This window comes from Phocoena phocoena, chromosome 11 (genome assembly GCF_963924675.1).
Source record: "Phocoena phocoena chromosome 11, mPhoPho1.1, whole genome shotgun sequence".
Classification (NCBI taxonomy): Eukaryota; Metazoa; Chordata; class Mammalia; order Artiodactyla; family Phocoenidae; genus Phocoena; species Phocoena phocoena.
Genome location: NC_089229.1, coordinates 65,834,672 through 65,849,689, shown reverse-complemented (window position 1 = coordinate 65,849,689; position 15,018 = coordinate 65,834,672).

Sequence of the window (15,018 nt, the reverse complement as noted above, 5' to 3'; positions counted from 1 at the left end):
TTTTTGAAATTTAGACTTCTAACAAGATGCAATCCAATTATTTCCCTTTTATCTAACAAGGCATTCTATAACTCATGGAATGAAATGTGCTTAATAATAGAGAGTATAGCCTTTGAGAAATTTGAACCAACAAGGAAAACACACTATTGATAGTTTTCAGTAACATTGCTGTTGTATTAGTGAGAAGTGACTTCTTTTGGTAAGAAGTCACAGAAAGTGATGTAAAAAAAACAGTGATTGGGCTTCCCTGGTGGCGCAGTGGTTGAGAGTCCGCCTGCTGATGCAGGGGACACGGGTTCGTGCCCCGGTCCGGGAAGATCCCACATGTCGCGGAGCGGCTGGGCCCGTGAGCCATGGCTGCTGAGCCTGTGCGTCCGGAGCCTGTGCTCCGCAACGGGAGAGGCCACAACAGTGAGACGCCCGCGTACCGCAAAAAAAAAAAAAAAAAAAAAAAACAGAAACAACAAAAAAAATAGTGATTTATTAAAATGATTCTGAAGACCCTCAGAGGCCTTAAGCAAGAGTTGCACAGGGAGGCCTTGGGAAGGGGAGGCACCGTGGAAATTTATAGAGATCACGTCAAATGACTCAGCTCCATGGACACCAGATTAACCCCAGATTCCCAACTCTTGGGAGAAAGTCTTATTGGGCCAGTGAGGGTCAATGTCCACCTCGGATCAGTGAGCTGAGGTTTGAGGGGCAGGACCACACAGCACAGACCCGGCTTCTAGGAGCCTGCCAACACCATGGGCAGGGCCCCGAGAGGGACAGCGCGTGTGACTTACAGTAGCTGGGCAGCCACCACGAGAGGCACTGAATTCAGAAATTTTAGCTTTCAACTTCAACTTGGAATGTTTTGAGTGTATATATATATATATATATCTGTGTGTGTGTATATATATAGTAAAAAATCAGGTGGTTTCTTACACACTCTGTAGCTATGGTTAGCATAGTTTCAGGGAGAAATTATTGCAACACCAGGTAATTAGTTTTGAGAAACATTTTCACTCTCTTGTCAGACTGTTTACAAGGTCACTGGAATAGAAGTGTGATAAATGGGAAACAGCATATAACATATTTTGTGAGTAAACATACAAGCTAAAACACTATATGTGACATCAAAATCCAGATATGCATATGGCCTTTGCTTCACCTGTGGGTATTTAAGAGTCCTTGTTAATTCATTCTGTGATTTGATTCACCTTTCTTGATGTTCTGTTTGTGTCAGTCTCTGTATTAATCATCAGGAACTCAAAAATAGACTTGTCATAGTTCTGGCTCCCAAAAAGTTTACGGTCTAGAAGGCCATTCAATTCAGTGGGTTCAAGCTGCAGTTCAAGGTAAGTTGAGCACACTGTGGGAGTGTGTTTCAGAGATCAACACAGAAGTAGGAGTCTGGGTGCTGGGGAAGGCTTCCTAGAAGGTTAAGCAGAGAAAAAAGTGGGAAACTGAAGGAACGTGGAGTTGATAGAGAGAACAGGCAGAAGGCAATGAAAGAACATTTCAACCAGAAACGTTGAAAATCCCAGAGACGATAGAGGGCATTTTCATTTGAAGAGCTGCAATTAGAACAGTATGCATCATGGAGAATAAGGTGGGAAGATCCTGTGAAGCGAGATAGATAAACAGAGGTTAGATAATGAAAGGTACGGTGAGTTACACTAAGGACTTTCTTTTGAGGCCAATGAGGTCTGATTAAAGTGTTTTAGGGCTTCCCTGGTGGCGCAGTGGTTGAGAGTCCGCCTGCCGATGCAGGGGACATGGGTTCGTGCCCCGGTCCAGGAAGATCCCACATGCCGCGGAGCGGCTGGGCCCGTGAGCCATGGCCGCTGAGCCTGCGCGTCCGGAGCCTGTGCTCCGCAACGGGAGAGGCCACAGCAGCGAGAGGCCCGCGTACGGCAAAAAAAAATTTTAAATGGGGGATACGTGATAATACTTTTGAACTATGAAAATTACTGTGGAGGTTGGACCAGAGCAGGTAAGACTGGAGGTGGGGAAGCTAATTAGGAGAATAACAGGAATGCAAGAGAGAGAGCAGTGGGCTGGTCCAAAGTGGTGCTAGTGGCGATGGAAAGAAGCAGATGAAAATGAGAGATCAATACGATGTGTTGTTTAAGCAGCTCAATAATAAAAAAACAAGCAAGCCAAGCAAAAAATGGGCAGAAGACCTAAATAGACATTTTTCCAAAGATGTACAGATGGCCAACAGGCACATGAGAAGATGCTCAACATCGCTAATTATTAGAGAAATGCAAGTCAAAACTACAGTGAGGGATCACCTCACTCTGTTCAGAATGACCATCACCAAAAAAATCTACAAACAATAAATGCTGGAGAGGGTGTGGAGAAAAGGGAACTCTCCTACACTTGGTGGGAATGTAAATTGGTGCAGCCACTATGGAGGAACAGTATGGAGGTTACTTAAAAAGCTAAAAATAGAGTTGCCATATGATCTTGCAATCCCGTTCCTGAGCATGTACTTGGAGAAAACTCTAGTTCAAAAAGACACATGCACTCCAATGTCCATAGCAGCACTATTTACAATAGCCAGGACATGGAAGCAACCTAAGTGTCCATCAACAGATGAATGGGTAAAGAAGTGTGTGTGTGTGTGTGTGTGTGTGTGTGTGTGTGTGTGTGTAATGGAATATTACTCAGCCATAAAAAGAATGAAATAATGCCATTTTCAGTGACATGGATGGACCTAGAGATTATCATACTAAGTGAAGTAAGTCAGACAGAGAAAGACAAATATATATCTCTTATATGTGGAATCTAAAATAATGATACAAATGAACTTATTTACAAAACAGAAACAGACTCACAGACATAGAAAACAAACTTATGGTTGCCAAAGGGGAATGGGGAGAGGGATAAATTGGGGGTATAGGATTAATAGATACACACTACCATATGTAAAATAGATAAACAACAAGGATTTACTGTATAGCATAGGGAAATATATTCAATATCTTGTAATAAACTATAATCGAAAAGAATAAAAAGACTATTTATATATACATATGTATGTGTAACAGAATCATTTTGCTGTACACCTGAAACTAACACAATATTGTAACTAAACTATACTTCAATAAAAAAAAATTTTTAAAAGGAAGTGTTGTTTGATGAGGAACAGGGAGTGGTGAGTAAAGATGGGGGCGAGGACCTGGCTTCTGGCGTGGACAACCCAGTGGACCACAGGGTCAGTCACTGAGACGGGGAATGACAGGGCAGGGTAGAAATAGTGAGTTCTGTTTATGGCATGGTGTGCTTTAAATGCTCATGTTATAGCAAGTAGAGGTGTCCAGTAGTTGTTACAGGTCTCGTAATCAGGAAAAGGATGTGGGATGGAGATTTATATTAGGGAGTCAGGAAAATAGATAGGAGTGCCCTGAGAGAGGTGTTAGAAGGAGCTGTTGTTTCCCTCTGTCTTGATGGGACCCCTAAAGTGTGATGCTATAAAGATATAAGGTTTTCATAGTCTCTTTAGGGGAAGGGTGTTGGGAGTTCTGATATTGGCACCTTTGAGAATTATCCCTGGTGTGGCTGAAGCAAACCTAAACTGGCCAGGGAGCCCTCCCTTTTGCAAGGCAAATTTCTGGTGATGCAAAGGCGAAGAAGAGATTTCTCTTTCCTGACAGAGTACTGTGTGTGCTCAAATGAATTATTAAGTGTGAAAAAAAATCTCTAGTGCATGCTCTCCATTAATATGCATGGAAACTTGACTGATGATCTGGACAAGCTGCTTCTCCCACAAGGGCTGGAGAAGGCATTGTTGGAATGCTGATCAGGTGGCTAATGTGGGCTATTGTCCTGTGCTACCTCATAGGCTCCCTGATGAGATTATATTTTATCTTCATCACTGTAGACTCAGACCCTTGACCCGGGGCCTAGCACGTGGCAGATGCTCAGTAAATATCCTATTGATTGTTATCGAGGTTCTTTAACAGAACACCTGCATATTCTAGGTATTCCCTCTTGTGCTGTCCAATCACTTCTGATTTCTCAGCGTGTAGGGAGGATGTCCGGGAGTGTGGATGGAGATAAGGTCCAGATCCTTTTTGTGAAGCTTATATTTTTCTGGTATGGAGTACTTGGAAATTCTCTGACCTCTTGGGACCCCAAACCCCCCCCCCAAGTTGTGAAAAAGGCCCCTTAACAATCTATCAACAATTCTTCACCCTCAATTTTTGTTTGATGTCTTCCTTAGGGTAAACTAATTTTAAAATGTACTGGTTAAAGGGCATAGCCAGGGGAGGAAATAGCATTAATGGCTATATCAGTTAGGAATCTTCTGGTTGCAAGTAATAGAATATCTAACCCAAAGCAACTTAAGCAAAGCAAAAATATGACTTCAGGTGTGGCTTTAAATAAGGCTCAATGATAAGGCCATGGAGAGTTACCCTTGTCAATTTTGGTTCTGCTTCCTCTGGGTTGAATTCATTCTCAGGCAGAATCTTCTTTCATGGTTGCAAGATATTTACTAGAAGCTACAGAATCCTTCCAAGTGAAACCCTGCAGAAAAAAGTGAGAGACCCTGTTGTGGCATCTCCTCCTGAAGTGTTATTGGCTCTGATAGTGTCGTTTGACCACCATAAACCTGTCATTATGATTCAGAGAACAGGAAATACTGATTAGCTTGGACCAGGTCTTATGTTCTACTGAGCCCTGAGTATATGGGCTGGTTTGGAAGGATGAGTTGTTTCCCAGGGGGAAATCTGTGTTCAGTTACGAGGAGAAAAGTGAATGAATGCCAAGCGGTAAGAACAATTGATGTCCTGGGAGCCACCTTTTTCCCTCCCGCACCCATGGCAGACATTGATCATCAGTCACGGTACTTTGTCTCACGGTACCTGGATGTGGTCTTGACAACCTTGTCAATGCAGTGCTGTAGTCAGCCACTAACAATCCAGCAGAGTTGCCAAGCAAGATGAACACTGCCCTTGATGCAAAAATACCTGGAAGTTCCTAGAAAAAGCTATTCTTTCCCTCACCAGTAAATCAAGGCAGAAACAGACTAAAAGAATTCTATGGTAAGGTGGTTCACATTAATCACTGATGAGCATTTTTCGTTGTCCCCTTTTTGGTTTCTCTCTGTGTGTGTTAGCTTATTAATAAGAAATATTTTGGTTTTAGGTCCTGAGAAAACTCTCTGGAGTTGTGGAATAGTTATAAATTTGTTCTTTTTGTGGTGGACATTAAAAGCACTGGAAAACATTCTGTGATTTCAGTAGGCACCACGTGGCCAAAATAACTACGTACTTTCCTACAAGAAAAATGCAAAACATAAACAAATGAAATCAGACTCAAATAGATGGGTTTCTTTCCGGGGGGCGGTGGTCAGGATTTCAGGAATCTGGAGTCTGAACCCTGACTCTGCACCACTGTCACGCAGAACTAGCATATAGGTGACCACTTGTACAACCACGGGGCCCCAGAAGACCCCTGCCTTCCTGTGCCATCATCTTGAAATGCTTCCAGCACTGGCCAGAAATTCCAGAATTAAACATTTATTTTTGTGATTTTTAAAGCTTTCCTTCCTTTTTCTCTGTTTAAAATGCCCTTAGAAGGGCCCCATCGAGAACAGACCATTAAGTTCTCTTGGGCCTTTACAACTCTATAGCAGGAGTGTTGGATTGTCCTTTGAAAGCAGGTTTTATTAGATGGAAAGTGGGAAAAGCAGTGGGGGGCACGGTGGCTGCCAAAAAGGCATGAAAGTGTCCATAAAGAGGAGGCTGAGAAAGCCACAGGCAAATGTTACTCTTACTGTCTTATGGGGTCTTAGCTATAGCCTTGGCTATGCCATTTGAGAGCCTCCACATTTTAATGTGTTTATTCTGTCCATCTATCCCATGTTCACTTAACAGCCATTTATTGAGTATCTACTATGTCCAAGGCACTGAAGGGAATACAAAGGTGTAATTTCTGACTGAGGAATCTTAATTACATAAGGTGGAAAAATAGTAACGTTGTTCTGTTTTGCATACTGTTTCAAAAATTTTCAATGTCATGATCTTAAAATTACTCTATGATGATTTGTACCCTCTCTTCTAGAAAAGTCTTATTTTCTCAGTCACAAAATGTACTTTCTCAGAATTCTTGGGGTTTAACAAGTAAACCAACATGATAATGCTGAAACATTTCACTTTATCTGTAGTGTGTTTATACAACTGTCCTTGGTAATCTCGACCTCTCTTTCCCCCTTGTTCCACTTTCCTCTCTTCTCTCTCTGTCTCTCCAATCCCTTCTCCTCTTTTCTCCCCCTCTTTCCTCTCTATTACTCCCTTTCTCTTCTTCCTTCTCTATAACCCTCCCTCTGCTTCTTTCTCATTCTCTCTAAACCTCTTCTCTTTTCTCCTCATTCTCTCCTTTCCTCCTCCATCTTTCTTCCTTCCCACCCTCCCCCTCCCCATCTCCCTCTTCCTCTCTCCCTCTCCTTGTCCCTCTCTTTGCCTCTCTTCTCCCTTCCTCCTCCCCCAGCCTTGCTCTTTTGGAATTTGAGCTCATTTCTCCCACCTCGCACAGACCTCCACATGGTGAGGAAAAGCAGGAATTTGACCTTAGATCACTCTAAGTTTACCCCTGCCCAATCTTGACCCCCCGCTCTCCTACTATCCATCCATAAATCACTTCAATTAGCCCAGCTTGGGTTGTGTCTATGGGCCTGGGTCGGTCACCCAGGCCAGAGGGATGAGCGCCATGGTGTAGCCCATCTGGGCTGTGAGCTCACCCTGAGGCCAGGGCCATAGTTACTGTGGTTGGCAGTTCCACCAAAGCTAAATGCAGGTAGGGAGAGTGGTTCTCCCTGCAAAGTGGGAATGTTATTATCAGAAGAAATTGAGGGAAGGGGTGCTGAACAGGAAAAAGCAAGACAAAACAAAGACAAAATAAAATATCTACCCCCTCCCCCATGTCTAGACGACACTTATTTTTAAGACTATACATCATAAGAAATATCTTAGGGTTTTTAAAAAATTAATTAATTTATTATTTTTGGCTGCATTGGGTCTTCGTTGCTGTGCGTGGGCTTTCTCTAGTTGCGGCGAGCGGGGGCTACTCTTTGCTGTGGTGCGCTGGCTTCTCATTACAGTGGCTTCTCTTGTTGCAGAGCACAGGCTCTATCTAGGTGTGCGGGATTCAGTAGTTGTGGCCCAGGGGATCAGTAGTTGTGGCTCGTGGGCTTAGTTGCTCTGTGGCTTGTGGGATCTTCCCGGACCAGGGATCAAACCTGTGTCCCCTGCACTGGCAGGAGTACTCTTAACCACTGCGCCACCAGGGAAGTCCCTATCTTAGGGTTTTAAGTAATATTTTTTTTAGGATAAAATTCACTAAAGATAAGCTAAAGTCCCTGAATATTTATTTTTCATGCAGCCTTGACAAATTGACATTAAATTCAAGTCATTATCTCCTAATGCAAGGAGTAACTAACATGTTACTTAACTAGTGACTAAATCATTCACTCTGACATAAAGAACAGGATGTTACAGTATCATAAAAAAAGTAGTTTGCAAAAGCTATCACAAAACATTTAGAGACCAAGAGACAAAATAAAGGATCAAATCAGTTCAACTCAACAAATATTTGTTGAGTGTGTATTTTGTGCCAGGATCACCAAATTAAACTATAAATACACCAGGAAGAAGATAATAAAATGGTTAACTGATATACATTTGAAAGGTAGGTATCTGCTAACTATATTTTCAGCATAAGTACTCAGACTGGGGGCTGTGATGCTGGGAGTGGGGAGCTGAGCACACCAGGGTGGATGAGCCTCACACAGTATGCCTGGAGGAGGAGCAGGTGGTGCTCCATGGTTTCCTCCTAGCCTTTGAGATGTGGCAAGGTAATAACTTAAGTTCTCATGGGGCCATTCAGCCAATAAGACACGTTCACGTGTATCATTTTACTTGATTCCATGTAAGTGTCGGGAGAATCAGCATCATTCCCAGTGAACAAGGGAGGTCCAGGGAGATCTCAGATGAAGTGACCTGTCCAGTGTCACACAGGTCATCAAAGAGTGATCTAGGGTACAAGTTGAACTTTTCTGAATGCAGGATAGGTACCTTCCTCTACTACATCACTGCAAGGTTTTCCTCAGTGGAGGGATGATGGACGGATGACGGAGGGTGAGCTCTTCTCTTCCTGGGTGCCCTTCTTTGACCTACACTGGATTGGTCCACCCAGGTCTCTCCTTCACTTGTTCCTGATCTCCCCAGATTTCCAAGAGCAGGTATCATTTCAGGCAGTGGAACCCAAAGCTCATTAATCATCACCATTCCCTCGGGGACTTAAATACCTCTTCCAACACCTCTCACTTCCCTGAAGGCACACACAGAGTCTTGGTCCCACCCGCTTCTTGATTTCTCTTTATAGTTTGACATTGATGGGATTAGGATCTCGGAAGGCGAACTCTGAGACACAGTGAGGATTGCAAAAGGTTTATTGGGGAGTGGCCACTGTAAGAGGAAAAGCAGGGGCCGCAAGACTGGGCATGGGGACCATCAAACCTCATGCAGACGTGACATAGTCCCTGCCAGCCCTATGGAGAGTTCTGGAGCAGAGATGGCTGTTAGGGGAATACTCACCAGGTGGAAATGGCCAGACCCTTGAGTGCTACCTTGCTCAGTTATTCTCTGGAGGTGGCGGGGCTGTTGCTCCTGAGAAGAGTGTGACCCTGGCTAAAAGTTGAAGGGGCTCATAGCTGGAGGCTGTCAGCTCACCATGGTCCTCACAGCTCGGCGGGGAATCCTTTCCTGAAGGGGGGATCTGAGCTGCATCTTTCAGTATGCTGATTTGTGTTGTCGTTTGTTTTCTGTCTTGAGGTCTTACCTCACTAACTAGATTATAACCTTGTTAAGGGTTAGGGCTGAGCTTCCCTGGTGGTGCAGTGGTTGAGAATCTGCCTGCCAGTGCAGGGGACACGGGTTCGAGCCCTGGTCTGGGAAGATCCCACATGCCGCGGAGCAACTGAGCCTGCGCGTCTGGAGCCTGTGCCCCGCAACGGGAGAGGCCCGTGCACCGTGATGAAGAGTGGCCCCCGCTCGCCGCAACTAGAGAAAGCCCTCGCACAGAAAAGAAGACCCAACACAGCCAAAAATAAATAAAAAAAAAAAAAAAAAAAGAGTTAGGGCCTCAGGACAACAACCAAACCCCCAAAGTAATATATGGTAAAAACAAACAAACAAACAAGAGTCCGTCATTTTATGGATTTTTTTTAACCCCTTCTGCAAAGCAGCACCTGAGGTTTCTTATTAGATCATTGATTGAACTGGGCAACAAAATAACTGGATGCCTCTGGAATAAAAAGAATGATGGTCATCAGACCACACAAAGAGAGATAAATCTTACCTTTTTTAGAGAAACTTGACAAGTTGGAACTAAGAACAAATGATGAACATGGGCTTTGTTTAAAATTTAATTTAGCTTCAAATTTTAAGGTGTGTTAGGCTACAGATATTTAAGATACTGGTGGAAACAAATTCCTGGGGTTTATTATACTTTGGGAGATGGATTCCTGTAGGCCAGTCACAACTCCTGGGTTTAGATTCGATTCACTAAGAGGCACAGCTTTACGAAAAGAAGCTGGCTTTCTGTTCATGGGGGGATGGGCTGATGGTGATTTAGGTTACCCGCCTTCACAGAACTGCCTCTAAATACTGCTGCAGTAACTCTTCAGCTCAGGGAATAAATTTGGAGAATGATCAGTGCCATCAGAAATCCCTCTTTACAGGTAGAGATGGAAATTGGAATATTTGTGCACCCAGATATTCTGCATCATCCCTGTATGGCTTTTCTATGTGTTCAAGCTTCCTGTCATTATCCAGGAGTAACAACAGCTAAAGCAATCATTCCTACTCACTTCATTTTGACAGTGCACAAAGCTTTAAAATACGTTTCCCTGGTGGCAAAATACACTTATAAACAGAGAACTATCCTTAAAAAAACAGTTTTTAGAGCACAAACAGCTGTCTTCCATTTTTGGAATAGAAAGGGAACAACTAAAATGACTAATCTCACTAAGTATTACAATAAAAATGCTGACAAAACCTTAACTATAACCTTCACATCTTTAGTAACCCTGTAATTACAGTTCTGGTTAAAAAACCCAACAACTTCTAGGGCACATTTAATTACTATCTGACTTTATCATTGCCTTCCTGCCTTTGGAGTGTTCTAATATGCACGGACCCCCAATATCAGTCATTTATCTGCCCTGAAAAATAGATGTGCTTTTGAATAAAACATTCTTACTTAATGCCATTTCTATTACCCTAGAAGAGACTCTGAGAACAATCAAGAGTGGTTAATCAGAACTGGGGCTTGAACATCTTGGTAAATATTATGTTACTACCTGTACTTCATTTAAAGCGTCATCTACATTTATTTTTATCTCTTCCTACACAAATGAACATGTTTCATGGGTTGTAGGTTAATGAACTAGAAGCCTCACAGAGAAAATCATCCCCAGGAATTTATTTGATTTTATTATTATTTTTTTTTTTGCAGTGCACGGACCTCTCACTGCTGTGGTCTCTCCCGTTGCGGAGCACAGGCTCCAGACGTGCAGGCTCAGCGGACATGGCTCACGGGTCCAGCCGCTCCGTGGCATGTGGGATCTTCCCGGACCGGGGCACGAACCCGTGTCCCCTGCATCGGTAGGCGGACTCTCAACCACTGCGCCACCGGGGAAGCCCCTGCAGGAATTTATTTTACAGACTAATTTTTATTGAAGTACACTTGATTTACAATGAAAAAGAATAAAGACTGTTAAATTTAAATGATGTTTAGGGTTAACAAGGGGTAGATTGGAGGAGAATTTAAAAAAAATCAAATCAATCTATCAATACATTTGGAAATTGTTCCTCAGGAGGTCTTCAATGCTGTAGGTAATTTTGCAGGCTTCACTGCCTTTCCTAATTTGCTTCTAATTCCACATTTCCTTTCAAAAGCCTGCAGTGAGCAGGGGCTGGGGCTTGTACATGTCAGATGTCCTTTGGGATCCACCGTGGGACATCAGGAATGTCAGCAGTATCTGTGGCTGTTTCCATAATTCTCAGTTCCACCTGGGCATCCCTGTTGGTTTGTAGCACTGGGATGCTGGCTACTCTGGAGAGTAGGAGGCCTGTACTCCTACTCTCTGGAGAGCCTCTGGAGGCCTGTAACCACACGCCTGCAGGGAGCAGTGACGTGGCTTCATCCTGCCTCGTAGATTATGTAGGAGATGCCATCCTGGTGATGGATAGGGGTACAGACTTGGAATCATACCAACTAGACTTAGATGCTGGGTCTGCCACCTGGAACGTGAGTGGCCTTGGGAAATGTTACTTAACCTCTTTTAGTCTCAGTTTTCTTACATGTAAAACAGGGATGATAATACATCCCAAGGCTGCTGAGATGAAGTGAGAGGACGTATGTGAGGCTCTTAGCATACTGCCTGGCACAAAACAAAGTGTTCAATAAGTGATAGCCATGTTTACGATCACAGGCAAGCTAACAGGAGACTTAAACTACAATGCAGCATGTCTGGAAGAGCTTTGTAGACATAGGCATCTGTTTGGGGGAAACTATGTTTCTGTTAAGACTATTATGGTTGCAAAGAAATAAAATTTGGTCCAGCTAGCTCCAGTCAGGAGGGCTTGAATGAAATTTTATAGGAGAATCTCACAGAACAAAAATGAAGGATTGATGACTTCCCTGGTGGTCCCGTGGTTAAGACTCTGTGCTTCCAGTGCAGGGGCATGGTTGGATCCCTGGTGGGGGAAGATCCCGAATGCCAAAAAAAAAAAAAAAAAAAGAAAGGATGAAGGATTGAGTCAAGCTTACAGGTAATGCTGGGAGTTGGGAGTTATTCCCGTGGGGTAAGTCTTCGTGTCCCTCAGTTTCCCCATGGCCTTCCCAACTCTGCTGCGTTACTTTACTCCTTCCTCCTCTGTCTTTGCCAGATTCCTCTGCCTACTCATCTTGCAGGTGGCCCCGGGGGGGCTCCCAGCCACCACTGATAGCAACAGGCTTGTGTGTCTCTTGACACGCAATTTGGGAGGGAAATCTGATTGGTCCAGCTTATCTGTGTGAGCCCCTCATGTAAATCACAGGCCATCGCCCAGCCAATGGATGGGCTCCTCTTGGGTCAACAGTTTATCCATGATCCAATCAGCTGTGGCCAGTGCGGTGAGGGTCCCGTGGGAAGTTAGAGCTGCCTCTTTCAGGCCAGTGGGCAGAGCCGTACTACTCTGACAACCGTACTGTTAGTGTCTCTGCTCGTTGAGTCGTAATGAGGAAGGCCTGAGAATTGGGGGCGGGGGAGTTGGGGTGGAGGGGGGCCCTTCTCCCTTCTCCCTTCTCCGCAAATGTGGCTGGTGTCAGGATAGTTGCTCAGTGATGAAACCTCTTTCTTTGGTGACCTTCAGGGCAATAGGTCGAACGGGAAGGAGGATACTGGATTTTTCCACACACAGGGAAGAGCAAGTGAGAGTTGGGGCGGAGTTGGGCGGAGGCTCCGGCGTCAAGGGGGCTGGCTTGGGGGAGCGGGGCTTAGCTTGCCTTGAAAGACAGGCAGAGGGACGCAGGCTTGGGAGGTCCTTCGGGTTCAGGGAAATGGCTGACCCAACAGAGAGAAGGCTTTCGGTTTCCTCTGGCCCAGAGCCCCGGGGCCTAGTTTTCCCCTGTGTTCTGGCAAAGGAAGTGGCGTTGGTCCGAGGAGCGCTCGCTCGCTGCAGGCCACAGCTGTGGGATCCTCCCCCGGGGCACTGAGTTCTCTAGAGAACTGGACCAGGGCTGCCCGTTAGCAAGGACGAGCTTCCTCAGCTTACCAAATTCTGGTCAGACAAGGAGTTCTCCACATTCCTCTTTATGCAGGGACAGTCTGAAGCCCGTGGCTACAGTTAAAACGTGAAGGGAGAAAGTCTTTTGCTGTGGAGATACCTGAGATGGGGCCTTGAAAGACCTGTTACATCACCCGAAGTCCTCACTCCCAGGTGGGTACATTTTCACTTTGGTCAGAGAGGTGGTAGCTTGATTATGTGAGAGTCTCCCGGGCTTATCTAGTTATAATTGCCTTTTAGCAAATAATCTGACCTGTGGGTCAAATGCGTGGGAAGGAGAGAAGCTGTCTTCAGTAACCAAATGGCCTTGGCCGAGAGAAACAGCCGTTGGGGTTGTGGATCAATGCTCTGGCGCTTCTGACAGAGAAGGGAGGGGGTGATGATTGGGAAGGTGGTGAGGGGAAGTCCAGGGAAAGGCATCACCGGCAGATCGAAACGATAATAATTAAAGTAACAACGATAATAATAGGTTCCATTTATTTAGCACCAATTAAGTATCAGGCACTTTGCATTCATTTCTTTCTTTCCAAATCCTACAAAGTAGCTATTGAAGTATCTCTTGTACAGATGAGGGAACCAAAGGTCGGAGAGATTAAGCAATTTGTCCAATCCATACAGTGGCCCAGCTGGAGTCAGAGCCCAGGTCTATCTGTTGCCAAGGCCCACGGAAGTTCTGTGAACATTTCCTGCTTCTCCAGATTGAAACAGGTGGCACGGGGGAGGTTAAGGACGACGGGTGGGAACTTCACGCTAAAAATAATAAAGAGGGTGCAAACAAAAATAAAGGAAACAGGTTTTACTTTGAGATCTCAACGGAGGGGAAAAAAAGGAAGACAAGAAAGCAAATCAGCTAGATCAGAAGAGGAGGCAAAGGATGGTTGGCCGTGGTCAAGAATTTGGGTATAACAGATCCACTGAATGACAGGTTTGGGTCATCTGGGTTGGCTGGGTAGAGGAAATCAAAGACACAGAGGGTTTAGGACCCCTCTAGGGGGTGGGGGAAATAAAGGATAGTTGGAGGGTACCTAGAAAAGGCTGGAAAAAAATCTCTACCATTTCCAGGATAGCCTGAATTCCAAAAGACTTGAAATTAACATTCTGTGGAGTCCCAAAGGAAAATGAATCGGCATCCTTTGGGCATCTTTGTCAAAGCAAAGGAGTGATGTACTTTTCTTCACCATTGTTCAAGTGACTAGAAGTATTCTAAATAGGGCTACATTTCTTTGAAAAGCTGTGGGTAAGCACATAGGTTCAAGGCCACATGCAACAGCTGACAGGCATCCATCCTCCACCCCAGGCCCTACTCTATACCTCCCTGGAGTAGCAAGGCTAACAGCTGATCTACTGACACAGGAAATGAGACGTTACACACCAGGAACTGATCCACATGTGGACATCTGAAAAGTGAACTTTCTCTTTTGGGTATTTAACATTGTTATGGGAAAATTGTATTAAGAAAAATTTCTAGAAACATTTCTGTGTTCTGCCGATCAAGTGGGAGAAGCCCCAACTTTCCTATGTGTCTATCTTCCTCGTGAGGGTTTCCACAGAAAAGAAATCTCCCCATTAGGAATACAATAAGTGAGGAGAGCTTGGGAGCTTTAAATTTTCATCATAAAGAGTGATATTTTATTTCAAAGAATATCAGCAGAATCCTAAACATTTGATTATTTTTAATAGCAAGACAACATCTATATTTAACTGCCACCCCGCGAATCTTATGAATTGTTGTACAATGTGCCATTTCCCTTTGTGATTCCGGGGATGAGATTACTGAGACATGGGGCAGTGTAGGACGGCGAGGTACATCATTTCCTAGACTGTGTTCCCAAGGGAATTTCCTTGAAAAGAGAGCACTATAGTTAAATAAATTTGGGAACTGTTGCATATAAAAATATCATCTCTTGGAGGTTCGTGATGCATATTAGCTTATCCCAGGGAATCTGTTTAAGGTTGTTTAACCCAGTATTTCCCAGTTTCATTAGGAAAATATCCTGTCACCAAACACCTATGAACAGCCCACAGTGCTAGGTGCTCCAGATGGCACTGTACCTACCCATGGTTTTGCAAAGAAACTCTCTGGGAAACATCCGTCCCATCTTTTAGAGCACAGACTCTGGTCATATAGGGTTCAAATCTTATCTCTGTCACTGTTAACTTTTTTAGCCTTTGGAAAGCTTCAGTTTCTCCTAGT